The sequence below is a fragment of the Canis lupus genome, chromosome X (assembly GCF_048164855.1).
Source record: "Canis lupus baileyi chromosome X, mCanLup2.hap1, whole genome shotgun sequence".
Classification (NCBI taxonomy): Eukaryota; Metazoa; Chordata; class Mammalia; order Carnivora; family Canidae; genus Canis; species Canis lupus.
This window is the reverse complement of record NC_132876.1, coordinates 75,362,141-75,374,867: the sequence shown is the minus strand read 5'-3', so window position 1 is coordinate 75,374,867 and position 12,727 is coordinate 75,362,141. Positions and strand designations below refer to the sequence as shown.

Below are 12,727 nucleotides of genomic sequence, written 5' to 3'. Positions count from 1 at the left end.
AAAAAATGAACTACTGGTAGTTCATCAAGATAAAAAGCTTGTGCACAGCAAAAGAAACAATCGACAAAACTAAAAGGTAGCCTGTGGAATGGGAGAAGATATTTGCAAACTGATAAAAGATTGGCATCCAAAATCTATAAAGAACTTATCAAACTCAACATCCAAAAATACAAATAACCCAGTTAATGGGCAGAATCATGAATATAAAACTTTCCAAAGACATCCAAATACCTAACAGATACATCAAAAGATGCTCAACATCACTCATCATCATGAAAATGCAAATCAAAACCACAATGGGATTCCACCTCACACCTCTAAGAATGACTAAATTTAACAACACAAGAAACAACAGGTGTTGGCCAGTATGTGGAGAAAGGGGAGTCCTCTTGCAGAGTTGGTGGGGATGCAAACTGGTACAGCCACTCTGCAGAACAGTATGGAGGTTCCTGAAAAGGTTAAAAATAGAACTACCCTATGATCTACTAATTGCACTGGTAGTTATTTATTTACCCAAAGGGTACAAAAATACAGATTTGAAGGGGAAGACACAGCACAATGTTTACAGCAGCATTATTAACAATAGCCAAACTGTGGAGATAGCCCAAATATCTGTCAACTGGTGAATGGATAAGGAAGATGCACTATACACACACAATGTAAAATTATTCAACCATCAAAAAGAATGAAATCTTGCCATTTGCAGCAATGTGGATTGGGGTACAGCTTATTATGCTAAGCGAACTCAGTCAAGGACAAGTATCATATGATTTCATTCATATGTGGAATTTAAGAAAGAAAACAGATGAACATATGGGAAGGTGGGAAAAAAGGAGAGAAGGAAACAAACCATAAGAGACTCTAAATGATAGAGAACAAACTGAAGGTTGATAGAGGGAGGTGGGTGGTGGATGGACTAGATGAGTAATAGGTATTAAAGAGGATACTTGTGATGAGCACGGGGTGTTGTATATAACTGATGAATCATTGAATGTTCTGATACTAATATTATACTGTATATTAACTAACTAAAATTTAAGTATTTAAAATATACGTACATATGTATAAAGGAAATCACATATACTTGATAATGAAAAACAATTTACCCAGTTTTATCTTCATTTATTTTGACACTGCTTCTTTCCTAAGTGAATTTGAAGTGGTTTGTAGTAAAAAATATATATATTATAATATATGTTTATATTATATATTATATAATTAGGTCATTAGAACAGAAAAAGTCATAAAGAGGAAGAGGAAGCAATTATACCAATTGCAAGGGCTAATATAGTTAATATGATTGAACACTAAATCTGGTTATTAGTTTCCTGGCAGTCAAGCCAAAAAGTACCTTGTTTTAGGAAAATTTAATGTGAATCATAATGTTTGGAGCAGATAGGGTGGCTTGTAAAGCACTGTGTAAACAGTAGCGTACTATAAAGTATTACTACTACTACTACTACTACTACTACTACTACTACTACTACTACTATCATTTTCCAGAATGGTATTCTATACCCATCTGACACTTCCAATTATTTTGGCCGCTGTTTCAATGGCAATTTTACACAATTTATCACATTCTGAACCTGCCATACATACTAAAGAAGAAAAAAGACAATGCTGCTCTGCCACTAACTAGATGATTGACCTTGAACAAAAAACTTCAGCAATCTGGATCTCAGCTTCTGGATTTGTGACATGAGAGGTTTGGACTATCACTAGACAATCTTATTTTTTACCTATTCATGTTTATTTGTTAGCAGCTTTATTGAATTTGACATAAAATTCACTTCTTTTATATGTAAAATTCATTGATTTTTTAGTAAATTTACAGAGTTGTATACCATCACCACAATATAAAATTTTAGAACATTTACATCATGCCAAATAAAACCTGTATTTCCACTTCTCATTAAGATCATTTATTTTTGGGATCCCTGGGTGGTGCAGCGGTTTAGCGCCTGCCTTTGGCCCAGGGCGTGATCCTGGAGACCCGGGATCGAATCCCACGTCGGGCTCCCAGTGCATGGAGCCTGCTTCTCCCTCTGCCTGTGTCTCTGCCTCTCTCTCTCTCTCTCTCTCTGTGTGACTATCATAAATAAATAAAAACTTTTAAAAAAGTCTGTTTCTTATAAAAAAAAGATCATTTATTTTTTAAGATTTTATTTATTTATTCATGAGAGACTCACACAAAGAGAGAGAGAGAGAGAGAGGCAGACTCCATGCAGGCAGTCCCTCCAAGACGTGGGACTTGATCCTGGGTCTCCAGGATCAGGCCCTGAGCTGAAGGCAGGCACTAAACCTCTGAGCCACCCAGGCTGCCCTCATTAAGATCATTTAAAAGTCCCTTTCTGGGAAGACAGAACATGAAGACTCCTAACTCTGGGAAACGAACTAGGGGTGGTGGAAGGGGAGGAGGGCGGGGGGTGGGGGTGAATGGGTGACAGGCACTGAGGGGGGCACTTGACAGGATGAGCACTGGGTGTTATTCTGTATGTTGGCAAATTGAACACCAATAAAAAATAAATTTATTATAAAAAAAGAACAAAATAAAAAAAAAGTCAAAAAAAATAAAAAATAAAAGTTCCTTTCTGAATTTTATATTCTGTTTCTAGACTTGAAAAGCTTTAGCTGCTCTTTGCTACCTATACCGCTGACCATTGAACAACATTGGGGGTTAGGAGCACCAAACACCACACAACTTAAAATCTGCATAAAACCATTTACTCCCCCCAAACGTAACTGGAAGCCTTACCAATAATATAAACTGTTGATTAACACATATTCGGTATACTATATGTATTATATCCTGTATTGTTACCATAAAGTAAGCTAGAAAAAATACAATGTTGTTAAAAGTATCATAAAGAAGATAAAATACATTTATGGTACTGAATTTTGCGAAAAAAAATTGCATGTAAGTAGACCAATGCAGTTCAACCCCATGTTTGTTTAACTGTACAACCAAATTCAAATTCCTCAATATAACATTCAAGCCTCTACAATCTACAACATCTATCTCTCTGTTTCTCTCACTCTCTTGCCCTGATGAGTTATGGTCTTACAGTTCCCTTGGTAGGGAGTCCCTCTCACCTCCCCTATCTCTAAAGAGTAAAATCCTATCGATTATTCAGACTGAGTCTAACTGCCACTCTTCCATAAAAATTTCATTTCATACTCCTCACATTCATCTAGAACTAGACCTTATTTGCCTTTTAATCTCTGATAGTATTTCATTTGTCCCTGTTATGAAAGTTCTTTCTTTTGTGGATCTTAGGTCTAATACCTCCTCATCTTACTTGATCAAGATATCTTCGAAGACAGTTGCTATAACTAAGACAGCTATGTATTCTTAACAACTCCCAATGTTGCATTTTGTAAATAATAACAAGTAATCATGATGATGATGATAATAACTGGTAGCTAAATTAAACACCTACAATTGCCAGGCACTGTTCTAAGCACTTCTACAAATATTAACTCTTTCCATCCCTATAGCTATCCTGTGAGATAGGTACTATTATTATTACCACCATTTTCCATATAAAGAAACAGCACAGAGAAGTTACACTCTTGCCAAGATCATAAAGTCAAGTAGTTGGGTTGAGATTTGCATTCAGACAGCCTGGCTCTAAAACATACACTCTTAGCCACTATAGTACATTTCTAAGCCACCTGAAACTCAGTAAATGTTAACTGAAAGAATCCATTCTGGAAAGGAAAGGTAATTAAGAATTCTAAGTGCTGATACAGAAGTAAAAAGGACAAATTCTGATTTGGACAGGAGAGTCACTGAACTTTTGGGCAGGTGCTACAAAAACCATTGTTAAATTCTAAGGTTATAACTAAGATAGTTCCTCACTCATACATAGGTGGTGAGAGTGCAAAATTGGTATTTTCTATCCTAGATGAATATATGTGAATTCTATAATCCAGAAATTCCATTTCTGTGTATACCCAACAAAATCGCTTATGTGTATGCACCAAAAATGTTCTACTTGTAATAGAACTAGAAATCACTATCAACAAAAATTAGATAAATCACATGTGGCATGCTAACAAAATAAAACACTATATAGCAATGAGAATGATCTTTAACTACAAGGAATAATATGGATGAATATTTCAAACACAATGTTGAGCAAAGGAAGCCAGACACAAGGGTACTATGAATCCATGTGTAATATACTTTATATTAAGTATATAAAAAAACAGGCAAAAATAATCTATTCTGTTAGAAATCAAGATAATGGTCACCCTTGGGAAGAGTACTGACTAGAAATGTTCTGTTTCTTGATCTGGGTGCTGGTGTGTGCAGTTTGTGAACATCCATGGAGTATACATTTATAATAATAATTTATAATAGATTACATTATATAGACAAACTTTTTTCTATGTGTTTTACACCTCAATAGTTTTTTAAAAGTCTTTCCAAGAGAATAAAAAGAAAAAAAGAGCCAAAATAAAAGTCACCTCTGCACTTGACATACAGAACTAATGACTGACAAGCTCATGGTTATCTCTTTGTCCTGATAGACAAGACAGTGTCTCCCTTTTGTGGATACAGTGAGTTAACAAGAAAGGCCTCCTTAATCCCTAGCCATTAGTGCCACCCTAATCCTTCCCAGAAACTCATAATAATAAAAGAAAAAAACATAGACTTATAGTAGCATACCACTTGTGGACACTCAGCGCTACTGGACACCAAATGAAATGCCAATTTTATTTAAAGAACTAAGTTTTCATTTGTATTCCAAGAGTCACAATGTCATTATCCATGCAGTACAAATGGAGTCTGGCCATAATTTCAATTAAAGTTTTTCTTGAGCATTATTAACCCCATCCCCATAACAGTCTGAAACCTGAGGACTCCTATCTTTATTACACAACTCACTTCACCTCTATGGGTCTCAGTTTCTTCATCTATAACATATAAATAATAATAGTACCTCCCATATAGGTTGATGTAAGGGCTAAAGACCTATTTCATGCAAAGCATCTAACACAGTGCCTACCACATAGTTAAATATTTGATGTATTAGCTGCTAGTATTATTTTCATATACATGGGATAATGACATCTTCTCCCTTGCCATATAGTTAGCCCAGTTTATAGCTTTAATCTCCCAACCTGAGAATTTCAATATTTTAACACTAAAGCACAAGGGCAGTTCTGCCTCCCTGCTCTCTCCGAGGTCAAATGAGAAAAAGGGAGTAAATTTGTTTTTAACTTGTTTATTCATTTGGAGAGAAAGAGGACACAGGCACAAGGGGGAAGGGCAAAGGGTGAGAGAATCTCAAGCAGACTCCCCAGTGAACATGGAGCATGAAGCAGGGCTTTATTCCACGACCCCGGGATCATGACTAACTAGGGATTGTTGTAAGTAGGCGCCAATAGTCTGGCGATGCCACCTCTTGGGGTTTTCCTCCCAGCTGAATACTGCCAGGTCTACTGTGCTACACCTCCTTCCTTCACCCATAGCCCAGCTTGGGCTAGAGAGATGCTGTAGCCCCCAAACCCAAAACTACACTGAATCAGGGGCAGTGGTAGTGGTCTGGGCAATCGTCGTGGCAGGTTAGGGGCAGGGAGTCAAGAGGAGGGTAGGATATAGATGTATTCGAGAAAGGCGGTTACAAGCAAGGCGAGTGCATATTAGGAGCCTGGAGTAAGAGGGTGTGTGAGGTGACTGCTTGAATTCCAGAAGGAACTGAGGTCTGAGGGCAAAAGGGCAGGGAGGGATTTAGCAGGCACACACCCAGTGTTGCATGATGGGACAGTTCGCACAGACCACCTTTCCTCTGCACCACCACAGGAAGGCGGGTTCTGAGAAGAGTTCAATTTGGTTGAAAGGGGCTGTGAACCGTGGGGAGCACGGGTCCCAGAACAGGAAGAGGGCGTCAAAGAGCTCCCAGAAAAGGTTTGAGAGGGTGTGCCTGGGCTCTCGGTTGGATACCTGAAGAGAACTCCCCGCTCCCAGCCTCTCCAGTGCTTGGGCACTGGCCTCTCCTAACTTTCCTCCTTACCTAGAGCACAATCATTTGGTCCATGTTCCCGCCACCTGAAGCCCTCAGGGCTACTTGAGCTGTCACTGCCTTCACTGCTCCACCACTCCCGCTGCTGCCACCTACCCAGCTGCCAACTTGACCAACCTAAGCTACAGACCCATGGCCCCCCACTGTCCTGACACAAGCTCTAGTCACATGATCCTCCTGGAGGTTTCTATCGAAACATTTCATCTGTGGCCTCTCCTGCCATCTTGCTTCCTGGCAAGTGCACTTTGTGGTGGAGAGCTGAAGGTTTTCTTATTTGGGCTATAGGCTTGACCCAGGAGTTAAGTCCCAGACTCAAGTACTGCCTCTCTTCTCACACCCTTTAATGCTATAAGGGTTTTGGACCTCTATATAATTCCACTATTCTCTAATGTTAGCAGTGATGGCACTCTGCAGAGATAGCCCAGACAATTCCATTCTGGCAACTGGGTTTCTGAAAAGCTTCCTAACTGTGAGATCTTGGACAAATCACAGTAGAATACTTTTTGAAATGTTGTGTAAGCACATCCTCTCACTTCCCTATTTTACTAGTCTGCTAATAAATCATTAACCTAGCTATATCCTGGAAAATTGCAGTAGCTTCATAATTTGTCTTCAAAGATGTGAGGAAAGGACCAAAGACCCACCAAACCACCTCTCAAATGAAGTGCTGACAGGTGCAGTCATTCATTGGTACTCTCTAAATCAGACTTGCGGTGGAAAAAAGAACAGTCTGGGAGTTGGAAACCCTGATATACTATAAATGTCATTTATTATTTATCTCCTCATCTAGGATGTCAGCTTAAGCAGCAGGAACTTTTGTTCACTGCTAGATCTCCAAAGTCTAGAAAAGACCTGGCACACAGTAGATACTTAATAAATATTTGTTGCATAAATAAAATTTCAAAGCTCTCCCAGATTTTATCCACCATTAACTTTAGTCATCCCCCCCTAACATTTCTTCCTTAAGGCAAGTTATTGTCATTTCAGAGGAAATTAGGGACAGACAGTACCTTGCCAAAGGTTGAAGAAGAGTCAGAAGTCAATTTGGATCCCCACTATAGTAAAGAAAGCCTAGAGATAAGAGGAGAAATATAGGAAAATAAAGTATTAGACTAAAAATATCTTCAGTAAAAAGGATGCTATTATCATCTATTTATTCTTTGTCTCCCCCATTATGATGTCAATTTCATGAGGTTTCTCTGTTCACTACTATATTACAGTGCTTAGAAAAGTACTTGACACATAATGAATACTGAATGGCTAGATAGGAATAAATAAGTCTAAACTCACAGCTGGTGTGGGCCAGAAGATAAACTGAAAGGAACAAATATGGAGGCAGGGAAACCACGAGGAGGCTATTGTGGTTTTCCCAAAAGGAGCTGTAAACTGGTGAGTTTGTGGGATTTTCGACTTTGTACCTAGAGTTCATACCTCAGCAGGATTAGCCAACATCTGACATGCTAGTGGCTGCAGCAAATCTGTCCTATTTTGTAACCAAACCTCCAACTGACTATTTTTGTTCTACTTTGAGGGCTTTTCCACTGTTGGGAGTTGGTGTTCTGCGTATGGTGTCCTAGAGAAGTAGGTGTGCTTTGCCCCATTGTTTCAACAGCTAGAGGTACAGAAAGCTGCTGCCAAAGGTCACCCATGATGTGGTGGATGATGACTATTATAAAGTCACAAAGCCTTTGTGACCTCACTCCTGTTCAAGAGGTAGCTTGATAAATCACAGTAGAGGGCAGCTGGACCATATCTTCATACAAGTCACCAAGACCTGCTCTACTTTGCTGCTGGGGAGAGGCCATCAGAAACAGACTGTATTTTTAGGTTATTTCAGTCTCAGCTTATCAGTCATCCTAAGCCAACTGCTAACAAACTTATTTTGCAGACCAAATTACTAGAAAGCACTTTATTTTTCTTTTAGAGACCACTTATTTGAACCATGCAGTGCATAGGGGATATCAGCGAAGAGGTCTGGCAAGACTGCATCACCCTCTTCCTACAGACTGGGATGTGCTGTGATGCAGCGATTATCACCAATTCCCCACCATGGTTGTTAGCTTCTTACCCTGAAGGCAACTTGCTCCAGTTGACCCAGGAAGAAATTCAAATCTTGCTGGCGAGAGAGGGGAGAGAGAAGTTGTTTCTTCAAGGAATCACCCTTGCAGGGACCAAATGCTTATTGATTCGGGACAACCTTTACACTGAGGGCAACAATACCATGGACCTCCGCACCAAAGGCCAGAGTCGGGGCAGCCAGGCAGTTACTGTAGTTCAGATTGAATCTGTATACCTTGTGGTGATGGGACAAAAAGGAACAGAAGGAGGTCCTCTCAACCTTAAGGCTTTTGAGATGGCAGGATACATCAAAGAGGCCATTCATCAACACATGGCCCATTTCTAACCAAATAAAAAGGAATTGGTGTTTGACCTGGCATTTGAATTCAGTGTTATCTGTATTACATGCTAAATTAATCTGGTCTTATGGAAAAAAGAGAGATCCCATATCATGTTTGGAGTTGTCGTGTATCTGTGCGTGTGTGTGTGTGAGTGTGTATGTATATGTTCGTTGAGAGGGGGGCAGATTGATGCATTGTGTTAAAGCGTTAGGGCTTCTAGGCCTTTTTTACACCTAGAACATCATCCTTCCTCAGCACCCAGAGGAAAGAGTAATAGATTGGGAACTAGGAAATTTTGGTTCTAATCCCAACTTTTTCCTTACTTCTTATGAGATCTTTTTCTCTCTCTAAGTCTCAGTTTCTTATCTATATAATGATGAGCATACTATGTCTCTGTGGGCCCCTTAAACTCTGAAAATCTAGGATCTTGTAATGTCACACAGATCCTCCAATGTCCAGCTCAAGTACTCCCTCCTTTTTTTTAATAAAATAATTTTTTTTGGTGTTCAATTTACCAACATACAGAATAACACCCAGTGCTCATCCCGTCAAGTGTCCCCCTCAGTGCCCGATACCCATGCATCCCCACCCCCCATCCTCCTCCGCTTTCCACCACCCCTAGTTCGTTTCCCAGAGTAAGGAGTCTTTATGTTCTGTCTCCCTTTCTGACATTTCCCACACATTTCTTCTCCCTTCCCTTATATTCCCTTTCACTATTATTTATATTCCCCAAATGAATGAGAACATACACTGCTTGTCCTTCTCCGATTTACTTCACTCAGCATAATACCCTCCAGTTCCATCCACGTTGAAGCAAATGGTGGGTATTTGTCATTTCTAATGGCTGAGGAATATTCCATTGTATACATAAACCACATCTTCTTTATCCATTCATCTTTCGAGGGACACCGAGGCTCCTTCCACAGTGTGGCTATTGTGGACATTGCTGCTAGAAACATCGGGGTGCAGGTGTCCCGGTGATTCATTGCATCTGAATCTTTGGGGGAAATCCCCAACAGTGCAATTTCTGGGTCCTAGGGCCGGTCTATTTTTAACTCTTTGAGGAACCCTCCACACAGTTTTCCAGAGTGGCTGCACCAGTTCACATTCCCACCAACAGTGTAAGAGGGTTCCCTTTTCTTCTCATCCTCTCCAACATTTGTTGTTTCCTGCCTTGATAATTTTCGCCATTCTCACTGGTGTGAAGTGGTATCTCATTGTGGTTTTGATTTGTATTTCCCTGATGGCAAGTGATGCAGAGCATTTTCTCATGTGTGTGTTGGCCATGTCTATGTCTTCCTCTGTGAGATTTCTCTTCATGTCTTTTGCCCATTTCATGATTGGATTGTTTGTTTCTTTGCTGTTGAGTTTAAGAAGTTCTTTATAGATCTTGGAAACTAGCCCTTTATCTGATACGTCATTTGCAAATATCTTCTCCCATTCTGTAGGTTGTCTTTTAGTTTTGTTTACTGTATCCTTTGCTGTGCAAAAGCTTCTTACCCTGATGAAGCCCCAATAGTTCATTTTTGCTTTTGTTTCTTTTGCCTTCGTGGATGTATCTTGCAAGAAGTTACTGTGGCCGAGTTCAAAAAGGGTGTTGCATGTGTTCTCCTCTAGGATTTTGATGGAATCTTGTCTCACATTTAGATCTTTCATCCATTTTGAGTTTATCTTTGTGTATGGTGTAAGAGAATGGTCTAGTTCCATTCTTCTGCATGTGGATGTCCAATTTTCCCAGCACCATTTATTGAAGAGACTGTCTTTCTTCCAGTGGATAGTCCTTCCTCCTTTATCGAATATTAGTTGACCATAAAGTTCAGGGTCCACTTCTGGGTTCTCTATTCTGTTCCATTGATCTATGTGTCTCTTTTTGTGCCAGTACCCCACTGTCTTGATGACCAAAGCTTTGTAGTACAACTTGAAATCTGGCATTGTGATGCCCCCAGATATGGTTTTCTTTTTTAAAATTCCCCTGGCTATTCGGGGTCTTTTCTGATTCCACACAAATCTTAAAATAATTTGTTCTAACTCTCTGAAGAAAGTCCATGGTATTTTGATAGGGATTGCATTAAACATGTAAATTGCCCTGGGTAACATTGACATTTTCACAATAGTAATTCTGCCAATCCATGAGCATGGAATATTTTTCATCTCTTTGTGTCTTCCTCAATTTCATTCAGAAGTGTTCTATAGTTTTTAGGGTATATATCCTTTACCTCTTTGGTTAGGTTTATTCCTAGGTATCTTATGCTTTTGGGTGCAATTGTAAATGGGATTGACTCCTTAATTTCTTTTGGGTTTTCTACGTAGAGTATCATGTCATTGGTGAAGAGGGAGAGTTTGACTTCTTCTTTGCCAATTTGAATGCCTTTTATGTCTTTTTGTTGTCTGATTGCTGAGACTAGGACTTCCAGTACTATGTTGAATAGCAGTGGTGAGAGTGGACATCCCTGTCTTGTTCCTATTCTTAGGGGAAAGGTTCCCAGTGCTTCCCCATTGAGAATGATATTTGCTGTGGGCTTTTCGTTGATGGCTTTTAAGATGTCGAGGAAAGTTCCCTCTATCCCTACACTCTGAAGAGTTTTGATCAGGAATGGATGCTGTATTTTGTCAAATGCTTTCTCTACATCTAATGAGAGGATCATATGGTTCTTGGTTTTTCTCTTGCTGATATGATGAATCACAGTGATTGTTTTACGAGTGTTGAACCAGCCTTGTGTCCCGGGGATAAATCCTACTTGGTCATGGTGAATAATTTTCTTAATGTGTTGTTGGATCCTATTGGCTAGTATCTTGTTGAGAATTTTTGCATCCATGTTCATCAGGGATATTGGTCTGTAATTCTCCTTTTTGGAGGGGTCTTTGGTTTTGGAATTAAGGTGATGCTGGCCTCATAGAACGAATTTGGAAGTATTCCATCTCTGTCTATATTTTCAAACAGCTTTAGTAGAATAGGTATGATTTCTTCTTGAAACGTTTGATAGAATTCCCCTGGGAAGCCATCTGGCCCTGGACTCTTGTGTCTTGGGAGGTTTTTGATGACTGCTTCAATTTCCTCCCTGGTTATTGGCCTGTTCAGGTTTTCTATTTCTTCCTGTTCCAGTTTTGGTAGTTTGCGGCTTTCCAGGAATGCGTCCATTTCTTCTAGATTGACTAATTTATTGGCGTATAGCTGTTCATAATATGTTTTTAAAATAGTTTCTATTTCCTTGGTGTTGGTAGTGATCTCTCCTTCCTCATTCATGATTTTATTAATTTGAGTCTCCTCTCTCTTCTTTTTAATAAGGTTGGCTAATGGTTTATCTATCTTATTAATTCTTTCAAAGAACCAACTCCTGGTTCTGTTGATCTGTTCCACAGTTCTTCTGATCTCGATTTCGTCGAGTTCTGCTGGAATTTTAATTACCTCTCTTCTGCTGGGCGTGGGTCCATCTGCTGTTTTTTCTCTAGCTCCTTTATGTGTAAGGTTAGCTTTTGTATTTGAGTTCTTTCCAGTTTTTGAATGGATGCTTGTTTTTGATTGGATGCGATGTATTTCCCCCTTTGGACAGCTTTTGCTGCATCCCAACGATTTTGAATGGTTGTATCTTCATTCTCATTAGTTTCCATGAATCTTTTTAATTCTTCCTTAATTTCCTGGTTGACCCTTTCATCTTTTAACAGGATGGTCCTTAATCTCCACGTGTTTGAGGTCCTTCCAGACTTCTTGTTGTGATTTAGTTCTAATTTCAAGGCATTATGGTCTGAGAATATGCAGGGGATGATCCCAATCTTTTGGTATAACTTCAGACCCGATTTGTGACCCAGTATGTGGTCTATTCTGGAGAAAGTTCCATGTGCACTTGAGAAGAATGTGTATTCAGTTGAGTTTGGATGTAAAGTTCTGCAGATATCTGTGAAATCCATCTGGTGCAGTGTATCATTTAAAGCTCTCGTTTCTTTGGAGATGTTGTGCTTAGAAAACCTATCAAGGGTAGAAAGAGCTAGATTGAAGTCACCAAGTATAAGTGTATTATTATCTAAGTATTTCTTCACTTTGGTTATTAATTGGTTTAAATATTTGGCAGCTCCCACATTCGGGACATATATATTGAGGATTGTTAAGTCCTCTTGTTGGATAGATCCTTTAAGTATGAGATAGTGTCCCTCTTCATCTCTCACTACAGTCTTTGGGGTAAATTTTAGTTTATCTGATATAAGGATGGCTACCCCTGCTTTCTTTTGAGGACCATTTGAATGGTAAATGGTTCTCCAACCTTTTATTTTCAGATTGTATGTGTCTTTCTGTCTAAA

The 12,727-nt window shown here is 39.3% G+C and overlaps 1 long non-coding RNA gene across 1 annotated transcript; it reads left to right on the top strand.

Annotated features, from left to right (window-relative positions):
• The first annotated feature begins 7,252 nt into the window (after positions 1-7,252).
• LOC140628720 (uncharacterized) lies at positions 7,253-8,470 on the top strand. The gene is made up of 2 exons (XR_012026725.1): positions 7,253-7,424; positions 7,960-8,470. It is a non-coding gene; the product is annotated as an uncharacterized lncRNA (long non-coding RNA).
• The last annotated feature ends 4,257 nt before the right edge of the window (positions 8,471-12,727 follow it).